Here is a 15,864-nt window from a genome sequence, read left to right on the forward strand (position 1 = left end):
GAAGAAAAGCTTGTAAATCCTTCATTTGGTCAAAGTTCAGTTTATTGCTACACCACAGCTATTTCTGGTTACATCCATCTGGGATTACTTAGCTTTAAGGTTCTATTTCCCAAACAAAACCAGCTCTTTTGAGGCCTCTTGGAAGATGATATCGCTGATTGCAGAGGGACTATAGTCAGAAGACAAGAGAATTATTAGCAACAAGGGGAAAGAACTACAACCCATGTGGAAGGTAGCTGAGGACCCTGTAAAGAGCCAGGTTGAGGTACTGCAGGCTGTGATGTCTTCAGTAGACAAAAGAGACCTCGAGGAAATTCTGTTTCTTACTTAGCACTGGGAAAAAGCATAAAGGCTGGTGGAGGAAGGACTGGCTTAAACAGCTGTGAGTGAATTTATCTATACCAGGAATGTGGGAGAAGAGCCAGCAGAGCTAGTTACAGCTACAAAGAAAAGACAGAAGTTGCTGCTTTCTGTATAAAAAGCTTGGGAAAGTCAGAATGGCTTTTACTTAAGATACAAGGTGACACACCAAGGCCACTAATACCCTGGGGCTAAAAGGCAACACTTCACCACCACCTTCACCCCCGATAAATCTGAAACAGCTGGGATGCCAGGATCCCATCTACTGAAATGCAGGGTATGTGCAGGAGTTTTGTGTGAGTGCTGGTGAGCAGAGATCAAAGGGTTCCCGGAGGAAATTCCATCCTGGGATGCAGCAGCAGTGGAAAGCAAGGGGTTTTTCCCCTCCTCTCTTACAACCTCTCGAGGCCAAAATGCACAAATTCAGGCAGAAACTGCTTGCTGGAGACAGCAAGGCTGCCTCCCACGAGATTTTGATGCATGTCTCATAAATGGAAAGGGGAATCCCACAGGAAAGGACCTGCAAAAATGTCTCAGAGCATCTCCCTGCATTGGGGCAGGATCCCTTATTCTTAATGGCAGACGTCTTAGCAAACCCATTTTTAAAAAGCCCCTTCGGAGCACTATTAGAAAAAATTCTACCTCTGTCCCAGTGCTGTGCTTTTGCTGGTTCAGCTGCTACTCTGGCATGGGAAAAAAAAACAAAACAAAACCAAAAGGAGAGAGAATAAAATTTGATACACTGAATCTCACTATTGCACCTCTGTCTAAACTTCCAAATGCTGCCATCCCACAGTCCCTGTGTGACAGGCATCATTTTATAAAGGGCTTTCATATGTTCCCATTGCACAAATCACATACTAACAGAAAGCTTGTTTCCTATGCTTTTCTCTTGCTCTTGTCACTGATCTGCAGGATCACCCCTGCAGCAATGATAGAAAATACAGACATGGAAATGTTACCGTAATGTATTTTTTCAGCTGGTTTAACAGCTGGATACAAGCAGGAGGAGCCAAACACAACACAACCTGCCAGCTCTCCCGGACCGTTCGCTACTGCTGGTACGGTGTGACCTGCTGCTGGAGAAAGCACCCAAAGGCCAAGCAGTAGTTCTGCAAATACTGGGTGCCCTCTTGTGGGAAAGAGGAGCTCGCAGCACCAGTAATACAACTTTTTTTTCTATTTGGGCTTTTTTCTATTTTGGACTTTATGTGTTTCTCGTTGCCAGTTTCACGTAATCATAATCCAAGCCTCATCAATGCCATTAATACTGAAACCTGAAACACGGGGAGGAAAGCTGGTGACTTCTCATTATGAAATGGGCTATTGAACAGGGGTAAGAATGGAGCACAAAACCTTTGAACGTAGCTCTTTTATAGCTTGAGATGCTGTGGCAACTTGGAAATGATTATTCTGACCTTTAGAGCCGTTGCAAGGCCCTTGCTGGGATATATGGCCCCAACTGTAATGCACTGCCCTTCACAGAATCATAAGATTCATAGAATTGTTGAGGTTGGAAAAGACCTTTTAAGATCATCAAGTCATCATCTTACAGCATGAAGGCATTGCTGCGTAATTTTCCTTTTGCATGCACAAAATCAGGTTCACTGTCTTAAGCATTACTAGAAAGCAAATGGTGCTCATTAACAGGGGATCTTTGTGAATATGGTCTCCTGACTTATACCAGGGACCAGCTCTCTTCTTTTTTTCTGGTCGGTGGCCACTACCAGTGAGCTGCTGGCCAGTGATGTTGCAGGGCAGGACAACTGGAAGCTTCAGATCTCTCCTGTGCTCTTCCAGGTTCCCGAAACCCTGCTTGCCCCATGGCATCACTCTGTCTTTGAACGTTATGTTCTTCCTTTGCTTTTAAGGAAGGTCCTAAGGCTAACAAGGATTTCATGTGTTATGCTGTATCTTTGCTCCTACAGGCCAAAGACACTGAATGCTGTATTTCCCTGCATGACTTCTGAAGGAAAATGGTCCCCATGGTCCAACAGGTCCAAGCTGGGACTGTCCATGCACATGCAACTCTTTCCAACTGGTATTGCATGAAAAAAGCCATGCCCAGAGATGGGATTAGATGGGAAAAATTGGAGATCTTACCACGTGTGGCTGTGTCCTTGGGGTTAAGGAAAAGCCCCCAGCACATCGCCCTACTTGCAATGGACAAGCAAAGTTTTCACCTTTCCAGTGAGGTCTCAGGACATTCAGCTGGTTGGTGGGAGATTTGTTTGGTACCAAAGTCTACTCTGGCACTGAATGGCAGGCTCTGTGCTCAGCCTCAGTGATCACGGCCCTGGAGGAAACACTGAGCTCCTAAGCACCTCCAAGCTGTTAATTCCTGAATCTTACTAACAAGAGCCAGCTCAAACATCTGAGAGCAGACGGCAGCAACACCTTGCTCCTGCCCTCACCGGTAGCCAGTCCATGAGGCCTCTGTGCTGCTCCATGGTATATTACATAAAAGTCGGATTGCAGGAGCAATGAACAGCTTGGGAGAGCCCAGGACAATCTCTCCAACCTCTTCCTCCCCCTCCACAAATGCTCCTTTCTTGCGCAGAAAGCCCATTCTCATTTCTGAATATACCTTCCCCCTAACATCTCTTTAGTCCTCTGTTCTGCACTGTATGCTGAAGAAAAGTTACTGTTTTCCCAGCTGGAAATGGCCCCTTCTCTGTCTCCCTTATTGTCGGAAGACCTCACAAATGTTTCACTGCTACCTCTGGCAAGGACTGGCCCCTTCTGTTGCTAATTAGGGAGCTAAAAGGTTCCTCCAGGCACTTCCCAGTGAAACTGAGCCCATTAAATGAATGGCAGGCAACATCTCTGGGGGTGGGGAGCAAAATTACACAACCGCTGCTTGGAAATAGGCAGTTTGTTACGTGTGCTGGTTTTAGAGACTCAGCAACATCAAAAACAAAAACAACTTTCAAATCCAAACCAGTGTATTTAGGTCACTGATACCCCAGGGATAATCTTGGGGATATTGGTGATGGGAGGCAGGCAGCAGGCTCTGGAAGCTTGTGCTCAGACCCTGGATGCACAAAATGTGATAGCTCCTGCATGTGTGCCAGGCCATGGACTGAAAGTCGGGTGTACAAGACCTTTCTGTGCTCTAGGATATGGGTACTGCTGTGCTGCATGCTAGGAGTGTTAATCCTGGAACGTAATGTGAAGGATAGCCCTTTTGGGCTTGGACACACTGTGGAGTTTTGGTAGGTGAGTGTGGTGGAGGCTTGCAGGCTTGGCTTAGCTAACCCAGGTGCCCAGCAGACATGAGGAATTTCTTATACAGAAGGGAACTTCATACAATCAGTACAGATATAACTTTCAACTCTGCTCAGTTATCCCATTTTTGTTGTTTTACAATCTTAGGATTGCATTGCATATCTCCAGCAACCATTGCTCCAAGCCATGTAAAATTATCATCTTGCAAAGAAAGCAAGAATCATTTTTTTTAAAAAAGGATGCAGCTGACCAAAGGTACTTGAGAGAGGGACTAGTCTTAAGATTTGTAGGACAATATAGATATAAATGTCTTATGGAAAAGAATATGCTGGGTGATTTGTCATTAATGTAGTGAAGAAGCATTGGTGGCAGAAACAAAGGCCTTATCTTCAACAAAGGGCTGCATATAAATTAGTATGTGTAGAGGGTCTATACTCAATGATTTATTTAGTTTAACAAAAAATCTCTAAAAAAGCAGTTAACAGGAAGTATTTGGCTGAGGCAGAAAGAAATGCTAGAGAACGATCTCCATCCTTCTCAATAACAATGATTGCTGCTGAGGATCCTGTAACAGTAGCTATTACGACAGGCCAGATCCCAAGCTGCTTTTCTCCATCCTTACCCTGGAAAACTCCTGTTCTTGCTTTCGGTGGGCATGAGTGCTCAGTGGCTGCGAGGGGTAGCTGTGTTGCAGAGTGGGGCGGGTTGTCTCTGTCCCACCGCTCTGCTGTAGCTCTGCACAGCCACCTTCCTGAAACTAGCTCTTACAACGAAGGGCTTCGGAGGGAAAAGGAGAAGCCCAAATCTAAGCATGCGTTTTGCAGTGCCATCAGCTGAGCATTAGGCGCTCACGGAGCTCCCACAGTCGGTATGGCAGGCAGCTGAAGGGCTGCTGGAGTGTGTGAGCTCCCCTTTGCAGGCCTGAAGAAACATGCAAGAAGAGATCTGTTTTTGAGATGTTGGTCTCATGATGTATTCAGTTCACTGGAAATTTTGGAGAGTTTTCTGCAATGATCCTGTGTGTTATTACCTCCCTTTTGGGGAACTGTGTTAGCTGTTTGGAAATATTTGTGGCCTTCTTTCCAAATTATTTATTTCTCTATGGTTTTTCCTACTGTCCATTATTAGTTGTTATGCCTACATTGTATAACAACAACAACAACAGTAATATGAGGAGACTCATCAGGTCCAGAGGCATTAAGAGAATGAAGACTGAATCAGCTGAACTTCTGACATAAGGATATGATTTTCATTTTTCATTAAAAACATCTAGTCTGGAAAACGAGGGACGTTTGAGTATAATGTAATAACAGCACTGCAGATATCTCACCTAAAGAAAGCAGCACTATGGACCTTGAGCATTATATCAGGACCCACAAATACAATTGGGAAAATAATTAGGTATTGTATTTTAAGATATTGGTCTGAATATGGTAAACAAGATTCTATCAACAAATCTGTAAGTGTAATTTTTTTTTCTCCTCCAGCTTTTCAGCATTCTTGGAAAGACTTCTCTAAGCAAAATCCCAGATACGTAACTGACTGGCCCTTCCCAAAGGTACAAGGATAAAGCCCTTTGCAAGTGGCTGTTAAGAAAACTGGGCAGCAACAGCTGCAGGATTAATCCTTGCCTAAGATTAATAAGCAGTTCCACAAGCAGTGTAACTAATGAAGCCTTGTTTCCTACATGTATTTGCAAAATACAGCTACTATCTGCAAATACAAAGCATTTGTATTTTGCAAGTACAAACACAAAAACTTTCTAACAATTGAATTGTTCTAAGATTTTGTTTCCTTTAGGTATGTTTATAAAATCACCCCTGCGCTTCCAAAGAAATCACTTTTCATGAAATGTGTAGAAACACCTTTCAGAACTAATTTTGAAATGTCTGCTTGCCGAAGTTGGTGAAATCAGCAAACAGATCAAAAAGTTACTGAGAGGACACATCTATAGACATACCCAGTGATTGCACCAGCACTGGTTCTGCAGGAAGCAAGGAACAAAAATGAAGTTGTGAAAGAAAACATAGGAGAAAGCACCTATATTTTAGCAGTGTTGCAGTGAGAGGAGTTGCAAGGCTCACAGAAGGAACATCCCCCATGATCAGTGCTGAGACATATGGTAGCCAAGAATGACCGAGTCCAGCTCATTTGGTTTTAATGGTGAAATCTTAGTGCCATTGACGAGACCACCGCTTGCTTTTGCACCACATCCAGAGGATGAAGTGTTTAGTGAGGCAGCCAAATCTATGTAAGATAGAGAACGACTGGGAAAAACTTCAAAGGGCCCTAGTAAAGGCTGCTGCTCTGAAATCTAATTCATGTTTTGGCATTTGCCTTCAGTGGGAGCAGGAATGAACCAAAAGTTGGGTAAGTGGCACAAAGGGATTGCAGATGGAGCTCTCTGTATGCCAATATAAGTTAAGGGAAGCTGGAAAAAATATTTCACTGACCTAATATTTAAATGAAATATTCTGAGTTAGAGCTGATTTCAGGGAAAAACTCCAGGCACCTCTGTGGACAGCACAGTGCTGAGAGAGAAAACTCAGTGCAGAGCAAAGCAAAGCCAAAATAAGATGTCGTGTATTAAATAGGTCAGGAATGTATATATCACCGTAACAATTCCAAAATAAATCAGCTATGCATCCCCACTTTGAAATCAGTGTTAAGTATGGTCACTTCCATAACAAAAGGGCAGAGAGGAATAGAAAAGGCAGAAAAAAACCTGGCACCATAATCACTGGGACAGTGGAGGCTGTAATGGGAGAAGGGAATGAGTGAGCAGGACAGTTTAGCTTTATGAAGAGTTGAGTCAGGGGAGAGACTAACATAATGAATATCTAATTTGACCTTTAATAAAGTCTCTTGTCACCTGCTGAACACCCTTCGTGACTTGACATGGATTATAATCTGGGAGTTACACAACACCTGATGTAATAAAGAAAGGAAATGTAATTTTATGATGCATAGAATTCTGAGATAAAAAGAATTGCTGAAAAATGTCACCAAGGCAAGTAGCTGTAATCATAAAATTAGTATTAATAAAGTTGGTGATGGTGAAAATCCGTCAGTTCTTGTGCCTCTTGTTTTAGGATTTCCATTCAGGTTTGTGTGGCTCACTGAAGCTGAGATTATTCCTGCTGCTCTTTAAGCACAGCAGCATCCACATGGTGAAATACACTTTAAACACGGAGAGTTAGAGCTCAGGATGGAGAGCCAGAAAAAGCCAGTGTAATCCTGGTTTCTGGCACAAAGGCATCACTTAAAAGAGTGCAGAGTTATCCATTCCACATGCGGTTGCAAATCTCTGTCCTGAAGACACTGGATGGTTTTTTTAAAGCTGCATCTTCTCTCTGGGGTAACCACCTGAGGGCAACATCACAGATGCAACGGGACACACAGGGTTCCTGTGCCTGGAATATTGCGCTCACTTTGAGTAACCCCATTACCAGAAAAATTGTGATGACTGGGAAACAGCTCAAAGAACAGCAACAAAGATGATTAGGAGGCTGGAGCTACTATGCAGAAAAAACATTACAAAAGCAAAATCTAGTTTGCCTAAGGGATGACTGACTAGGAGCAGGATCCTGGCCTTCAAATATTTGAAGAGTGAAGAGAAATTATTTAGCATAATAAAGGGAGATAGAACTACCAGTAACTGGTGGAAATGAGGCAAGGAAAATGTGCCTGCTCTTCCTCTTACATTTTTCCTACCTGTGAGATACTGGGTTGTGAATTGGAAGTATTCATATTCTGACTCTCTAATGAAAGATCAGGGTGAGGACAGTGCGGGCCAGGAGCACAGACCCTTGGTCATGGAGATCAGCTCACAGTCTACGTGACAGTCAGGAGATGACTAGTAAAGCAGACCACTGTTGTGTGGGCAGGAAGATAGGGGTACCACGAAGTAAGAAATTATTTACAAAAGAGAAGTCATTCCTTCAAGAAAGTCCCAAGAAATCCAAGCTGTTCTCCCCCATCCACAACTTTCAAAATACATATGGCCCCAAGAAGGATCTTTCTTCTTTGCCAGCCTGCGACATATTTGTGGGGGTGCTCTAGAGCAATACTGATTTCAGGACAGGGATACTTCACCTTCTCATGCCTTTCCAAGGAAGCAGGTGTTGGGGCCCTTGATCAGGCATGACAGTGGTTGGAGGCAGCCAGTGGGACACATCACCATATGCTCTGATTCTGGACAATTATTTTTCTGGTGGAGAGGGTAGTGGAGGCATCCTGCCCTGTGCAAACACTGAGCTGGTGCTTAGAACACGGAGTGGAAGGGAGCGCTGAATTTATAGTATCGATGTGAAATGCCACCTACGTGTGCAGAGAGGTCTAGAGAGGAGACAGAGAAGTCCTGCCTGCCCTGCAGTCCAGGTTTGGCTTCTTCACTGCATGGGTTTGTGTACCATAGCACAACACTGGCAGAGCCTCATGGCAGTGGCTGATGAGGTGTCCAGGTGAACCAGGAGCAAGCTGTGGGCTGGAAGGGCTTTCCTGGAGGGACCCAAGGGGACTGGGAACTGGGCACTGTGCAGGTGCACACAGCTGAGCACCTCCAATGGTCCACAGGATGGCCATGATGGAAGTCGTCCAGCCTGGTCCCTCCTCAGGGGCAAGCAGCCCTCCCCAGCTGCCTGACCAGGTGGGAGGGAGGCACAAGGAGTCACAGTAAGGGGCTGAGAGGGATAAGGCAGGGTGAGCTGGATGCACTGGGCAAGCTAGCAGAGCTGTGACACTGCGAGCCCTGGTGCTGCCTGAGCCTCTTCAAAGAGCGGATTTAGCAACCTGAGAACATACATAGTCGGCAGGATCATGCTGTGCCGGGGCTGAAGGCAGAGCTAAGCCGCAGAGCTAAAGCTGTGGCACTTGGGCATAGGTTAGTATCCATTCTTTGCTCGGGAAGGGAAAAGCTTAACGCAGTGTTCAGGGGGAGGGGAGGCTCTGAGTGTTGCTGTAAGCACAACACGAGGAAATGGTGCTAAGACAGAGGCATGACCCATCGTTTGGTAGGAGGTGCCAGCCTGCCCAGGCTAGCAGTGCTCAGTAAAGCAAGTGTGACAAACCAGGGCAGTACAGGGGTGGCACCTCCTGTCTGCTTGTCCAAGCCCAGCCTGTACTTCTGCCATATCCTTCTCCCTTGTGGCACCAAGTGGGTGTTTTTGTGCAGGTTTTGCAGTTACTAACTCTTACCACACCAGCTTTCCTGCTCTGTTCCCCTCTCAGTATCCCTTGCTGGTGAGGTCTGAGGGACACTGGTATAGCTGAGAGACATCTCTTTCCCTACTTTTCCCTCTGCCAGCTGTCAATCACCCACCTGGCACTCAAATTCAAACCTCCCCATATCAGGCTCTCCTTTTCTTCCCTTTCTGTCCCTCCATCTACCTCCTTTAGCCAGTGATGGGACCACACCAGCCCCTGGAACATGCCAGCATGAAAATGAGCTTTTTGTGCAGAGCTTCCTGCGTGGGTTTGGGTTTCATTTGCTTAAAAAGCACAGAGCCAAAAACTTCAGGGTGATCTGGGGCCACTGGAGAGCCCTGAAAAAGGAGCAATTCTGGACCTGTCCAGCATGTGGAGTGCCCTGTTATACATCAGGACTTTGCAGAAGGATCCACAAGATGTTTCTTATTTAAAATGCAATTGGAGAAGGGAATGCTACACCAGCAGACTCATCTAGCTCCAAGTCATTGGGATGCCAGCTGCAGTGTGGTCTAACAAGCTTGCTCAAGCCCCTGACTAGACTTGACTGGCCTTCCTGAAGTCTGTCTTGCTGTTACTTCATCCTTGTTAAGAGTTTAAATACAGTTGCTACGCTGCAGTTAAACACTGATGCTGTGGTAGGCATGCCCTAAGTGTGATGGAGCCTGAAAATTTGGGAAGCAAATCAAGCTCAAGTAACTACTCCAAACGGAAAGCAATAAAAGACAGCAACTCCTCCTTCCCTTCACAGATCCCCTACTTAAGAAAGAAAATCCTAATTCTTCTAACAGTCCCATTATAGGACTGAACTGCACCAATGATGACAGGCCTTTAAAAAAAAAAAAAAGATTGGCAAATCTATTGTCTCCTCTTAGAAGGCTTATTTGTAAATATGGCTAACCAGATCCTTTTCCTACAGTCTGCAGCAATATTTTTCCCTGAGATCAAGGAGTTAACACTCAAATACATCAGCCTATCTCAGACCCTGGAGGCAGACTAATGCACTATCTCTGCTAGAGCATTATCCCTACCATCCACTGTTTTCAGGTTCCTGTTAAAGATTAATGATCAAAGAGCAAACAGCTTTTGCTTTGACTAATTCTGATTCAAGCCTGAATCTCTGTTTAAGCAAAAGCAAACCAAGCGAGTGTTCATTTGTTTTGAGAACCACTGGTTCCCAGGAAAGAGGACAAATTTCTTTTTCTGTCTTCTGGGTAGTTGGTGTGGGCAGCTCTGTGCCTCAAAGGCTTTCCTGCCTCCATGGCACAGCAGCTGGGACCCGGCGGAGCACATAAACCCGTAAGACAGGTCCCTATCCTGCAAAGTGAGAAGATGTTAGGAAAAAACCATCCAGCATCATACCCAACTTTACCACAACTCTTTTCCTGCCATTTCTGCTACTGCCGTTCCATTGGCTCCTCATTTGCACTCCACAGATGAAATCCTGATCCAGCAAAATCAACGAAAGCTTTGCTACTGACTTCTGCCAGACCTAGCTTTCAACTAGTAGCCTCTGGCTGTCACAAAACCTGTATCTTAACCCAGATACTGTTTCTGATTTCAGATATTTTCACAGCACAATTCTTCTAACCATTCAGCAATACACACATCTAACAGCCCACTTGAGCTCCTATTTCTGCTTACATCAAGTAGATAATGTTTTGAAATAGGCTGCAGCTTTCACCTACCCTCAGCCAAGTTCATACAGCTGTGGCCCATCAGTTCAAAGATAAATGAACTCAAGCTGCCAAGATGTGATTCTGGGTTAACAGGGGCAAAAATAAAGCTATGACCAAATGAGAAGGAAACATTAAGTTGTTTCGTATTTTGAAACTGATTAGGCATTTGTACAGAGAGACCCACTTAAGTCCTAGAACTAGGCATCCAGATCAGTCAGTACTGGCCCAAACAGCTCTCTCGCTCTCCCAAAATAATTACACCTTAACTCATCCCTGCTGGTAGTGTGTAGCTGCAAAAAAAATGGTGCTTGAAGTTGCCTCGTGGTGGTTCTCTGGGAAAGGAAATTTGGTTCACAAGCACCACCGTAGTCCAAGTCTGCATGTCTCAGGTGCTCAGAAGTTGGCAACAGCCCATCCCACAGCGATTCTACTGTGCCAGGCCAAGCTTTGCAATGTGTTGTTACTAGTCTGAGGTGAACTGTAAGACACACTATGGCTGTCTAAACCAGTAGTCCACCACAACACCCACTCCCCTGCCCTCAGTCCCAGTTTTCTTTTGAATGGAAAGCTGGAAGCATGGCAGGGAAGAGAAGGCAGACCATTACACATCCAGGCTGCATCCTGTCAAGCAACCAGGATGTGACTGCAGTGCGCATCTGGGCCTCTGAGCTGGAAAACGGTCCCACGACTCACAGTTCCAGTGTGCCTCTATGCCTCAAAGGTTGCTGTGAGCATGAAATTGCCCTGTGGCTGGCTATAAAGCCTGAACAACTGACTGTGTGAGACCCACCCCATTTTCCATTGGCATAGTGCTGTGCTGCTGCATTGACAAACTCACGGTGGGGGCTTGGGCATGTGATTTCTCCTATTGTTGTTGAGGAAACTTCCCTAGTTCAGATCTACAATGACCTCCAGCCCTTGCTGGCCAAGCTCAAGGTTACTGTGTTGCAGGAAATTCAGAGGTAGAGGCCAGCAGAACTAAAGGCACATCTAACAGCAGGAAAGCGAATTGGTAGTCATTATTATGTGTGACACCACTTGTATTCTCATACAGACTAAAGGCCACAAGTGAGACTGGGGGGAGGATTAATTCTCCTAGGTGCTGAACAAACCCAGAGTGACCCTCCACCCTTGCAGTTTACAGGTGTAAACCAGGCTTACGTAAAGGAAAATTTGTAAAGTTGCAGCATTTACTTGCTCGCTTTTTTTGCTCTGAATACTTTCACTTACTTAAAGACCAAAAACTTGAAAAGAGATCAAACCAAGAAAGGCTGGAGTCTGCAAGGAGCTGTGTGGATCAAGCCTACAAATTATGATTTTATAGAGTTAATCTGGTTTTGGGAGTGATGCAGACAATTATAAACAAATCAAGGCAAGAAGGAGAGAGGTAGGAAATAAATGTCAAAAGATCGTAACTTGGGTTATTAAGAGAAGTCTTCATGCATGCCCATGAAACCACAGACTGCATTCTCTCTTTAGATCAAGTAGGAGTCTCTAAGCAGACAAGAAAGAAAAATTTCTCCTACCGGAGCTCTGTCAATAAAGAAATGTCAATAAAGGTTCAGCTGATTAAAACAATTGCCCAACACAGAGGATAAAATGAATTTGACAGGGTGGTCTATTAGTTCTTTCAGTGACAACCCTTCTCCTCTCAGTTACAAATAATTCCTTAGCTTTTCATTAGCTATGTTGGAGGCACGCATCCATTTAGTATTTGGAATTTTTCACATATAATTCCCTTCTGAATGATCAGTGTGTGTTTAAGATTTTACTAAAGGAATAGGGACAAATTCTGCTCTTTGAAAATCTGATGTAAATCTGAAGTATCTGCCCTAATATAGACTTACCCTTGTCGTTAAATCAGAGTAAATGAGAGGACACTTTGGCCTCGTGGTACCTAGCACAGGGCCAGGAATATAATACAAGAAAGGGTTACTTTCTAACTGCTTGTAAGATTTAAGTCAGACAAATAAATAATAATAGTAAGTCTTTGTTTCTGAAAGGAGATATTCAGTCTACCCAAAGCACCATCCAAGTCATTAAAGGATTCCCAGGTGCCAGTATTTGGAAAGGGTATTAGCTATTCAAACAGTTTAGGCAGAGGTCTCTGCTGTTCTCTCTCCTGGGTCATCTCAGATTTCCTCAATCTCTGCCCAGAACTGAGTACAGGCAGCAAAGAAAGGCTGGAAATTTCAGAGGAGTAACATTTTCTCCAGAACTAGACAGAACATATTTTTCAGTCTTGCGGTAAAAAGGAGGAAACCCCTCCTTTATTAGCGCTAAGCAACTCCAAGGCTGGCAGGGTGAGGGCCATACAGTGCATGTGGAGGGACAGACTCTGCAGCAGATGCTGTGCAGGGAGCCCTCTTTTCCTCCCCTTTTCAGATAAAATTTACCTGGTTCCACTCCATTACTGGGAAAAGAAACCACATGAAAGTATCAGCATGATGCAGCTGGGTTGTTCAAACAAAGCAATTCAGCAGCAGATTGGAGGAGTGAATCCACACAAAGGCAAAAGGCTTGCTGAGGAGATGACTGAGCTCCGCTGACAAAAGTCAGTGCCTCAGAGACAGGGATGCAAACACAGCAGAGAGGTCTCTGCGTGTTTGATGCTTGGAGGGTGCAGACAGTCATCTGAAGCCACCCACCCCACCTCAGCTGGTGTCTGGCTCCTGCACATTTTTAAAGATTAATAGTTCTAAGCAGGTGCCTGAGACTGAGCAGAAATTTCAGACTGGGAACTATTTTCCTGAGGAGGAAAAAAAAAAATGGCAATCACTATAGAAAGTGACATGAAAAAAGGCCAGTGGTCTCTGACTATCTGGCAAAGGGAGGGATGCAGATATCTCCAACGGGAATAACCTCTGCCTAGATAAAAGCAAAGCTAACTAGAAGGAGCATGTTTTCTGAAAACGTCATCTTTAATTAATGAGATCTGCCTTGTTGATTACTCTGATCCCAGAGCTCCCCTGGATTCGCTTCCTTACTTCTGCTCTGGGCTCTCAGGCAGTAGGCCAGAAACACTTATCCCATCATCAGCTTGCCGCATGCTTTTCTCACGCATCACCCAGGTCTTTGTTGCCCCTGTGCTTAAATGGTTTACAGAGGTTCTGCCTGGAGCCATCTGCAAGCTGCAAACTTGTTGGGCTTTCTTCAAGGACAAGTTGACTAAACCTTGTTATACCAAGACTGTGCTTACTGATGGCTGCCGATTCATTCCTCTCTGTCATATGTAATCTTGGTCATGGCTCTGAAAAACCTAAATCGTTCAGGTCCCTGCCACTATAAGACATGCTCTTCCACCACTTTGCTGTAGCAACTGCAGCTTGTAGAGACAAGATGAGCGTCAGTCATAAAAACTGAACTTGCAATGACGAGGGATCATTGTCAGCAAGCTGCTTCCAGGGAATCACTAAAACAATTTGGCAGTATTTCATGCAGTGCCTGTCCTTGCTTAGGATGTCTAAAAACCCCTTTATTATATTGGAGTATATATTTGTGTATATATTAACTGCTAGTGCTGAGACACTAGGATGATGGGCAGCCTGAAATGCGGCTAATACCTATACCAATGCATTAAATCCTGCTGAAGCCTAATCACAGCCAGGACTACACTTACGTAGCAGTTTCTCACCGTCCTGTTTTGTCTTTCCCAGGGTTCCTCAACAGCATCCTCCTACTCAGACTGCTGGCAGTTTGACTGGCAGTATGGTGGCTGCAAGGTCAGAGGGCTGCATCTCACCCCTCTGGGTACCTGAAAAACACAAAGACAGACGTGTGTGTTCAGCTGCCAGCTAGAAGAATCACAGCTGCTCATGTGATGCCTGGGCAAGATGATATAATCAGCACATTAGTACTTCTTACCCCAGTAAACTCTTTACCTGTCCCCTGTGCCAAGAGCAGTCAGGAAGACAGAGGCTATTAGGGGAGTGATGAAAAATACGAAATGAACCTTAAAGACATAGAAAACTTCATGTCACAAAATGACAAAGCGCTTTGGCTCTTGTGCCTTCTTCCTGAGTAGGGCAGTATAACACATAATGTCTGCCCCGGATTACGCCAAAGAGAATCTCCAGGGAAGACTTGTCACAATCATCCCACAGATTCCTCTTTTATCTCAGCACAGCTGTTCCCATCCTGACCTACTAGCCTGATTCCTTGCTGCCTTCTTACTGAGATTGCTACTGCAGGGATTCGATTCCAGATGTGGAGGAACCCAGCCCACAGCACACGTTGTACCTTCACCCCTTCCTTTCCGAGTCTCCCAGTGACTGCACACAGCTAGCTCTGGTCTCAGTAATGGAGACAATGGCACTGGTCCCAGACAGGCCAAAAGACCCACATTCTTTGGGCAGCTTGTAGTCAAAGTATTCCCAGAGTTTTGCTGTATTCAGTATGATCTCCAAACAAGAGGAAAGCGTCTATATTATACCAGGTAGGGACACCCCTGGTCCCTTCCGTTCCTGTTAAACTGTTACTTGGCTGCAGTTCCTTACTTCATGCTCAGCACAGCTCAAGGCTTCATTTTGCAGCTCTTGAAGTTTGTCCAACTGTTCGTCACCCACAATCTCCTCCCCTTCTGTCAAGCAGCCACCTATCATGCCTTTCTTATTGAGAAAAACTGTACTTTTCTTTCTGGTTTCCTATCTTTTACTATCCTTACACAGTAATGACTTACACGCAGGAAAATGATTCAAAACCACACTGTTTCTGAAGCCAGACAGTCCAAACTTTTGAGTTAACTGGAAGGAAAACCAGACCTTATATTCAACACACCTGGGAGGAATAACCCCAATCTATTTCTTGGTGCATCAGAACCAACTGCAGCCTGTCCCCACCACACTGAAGTGACCTGGATGATGGATAGCAGTATAACTCGTGAGCAGTGTCAGTCTAATGGGTGCCCAGGACAGTGAAACAGTTTGTCCTGCAAGAGTATTTTGAGGGTAGCCTTCTTAATCTGTACCAGCAGAAATGCTGACATGGATTAATAACTATTTTTCTTTCTCTTGAGATCAGGTATACTACAGAATGCAAAGGAAGGTGAGCTAGCTTCCTCCTAAATCACTGAAAGTTTTTTCAAATGTTTTATAAAGCTGTGCAAGCATACAGGAGTCACTGTGCACTCAGCATTAACTTACAGGTACTTCAGGATTTTTAACTCTGATGCTGTAAACAGTTCTGTGAGCTTCAGTACCTTGCTCAAGATGAGCGGAAGGGAACCTGAGTTTGATTTCTCACCCAAAATGATGCCAGCTCTAAATGAGTGGAGCTGGGAGGAGCTAAAGCTGTTTGGCACACAGGTACACACATGTTCTGTGCAAAGGCAGGAGAGCTCAGTCCTCTGACTGGAGCTGCTGGGCATTGCTGGAGCATGGCACCTTCCCTCCCT

The sequence above is a fragment of the Falco cherrug genome, unplaced genomic scaffold, assembly GCF_023634085.1.
Source record: "Falco cherrug isolate bFalChe1 unplaced genomic scaffold, bFalChe1.pri scaffold_58, whole genome shotgun sequence".
Classification (NCBI taxonomy): domain Eukaryota; kingdom Metazoa; phylum Chordata; class Aves; order Falconiformes; family Falconidae; genus Falco; species Falco cherrug.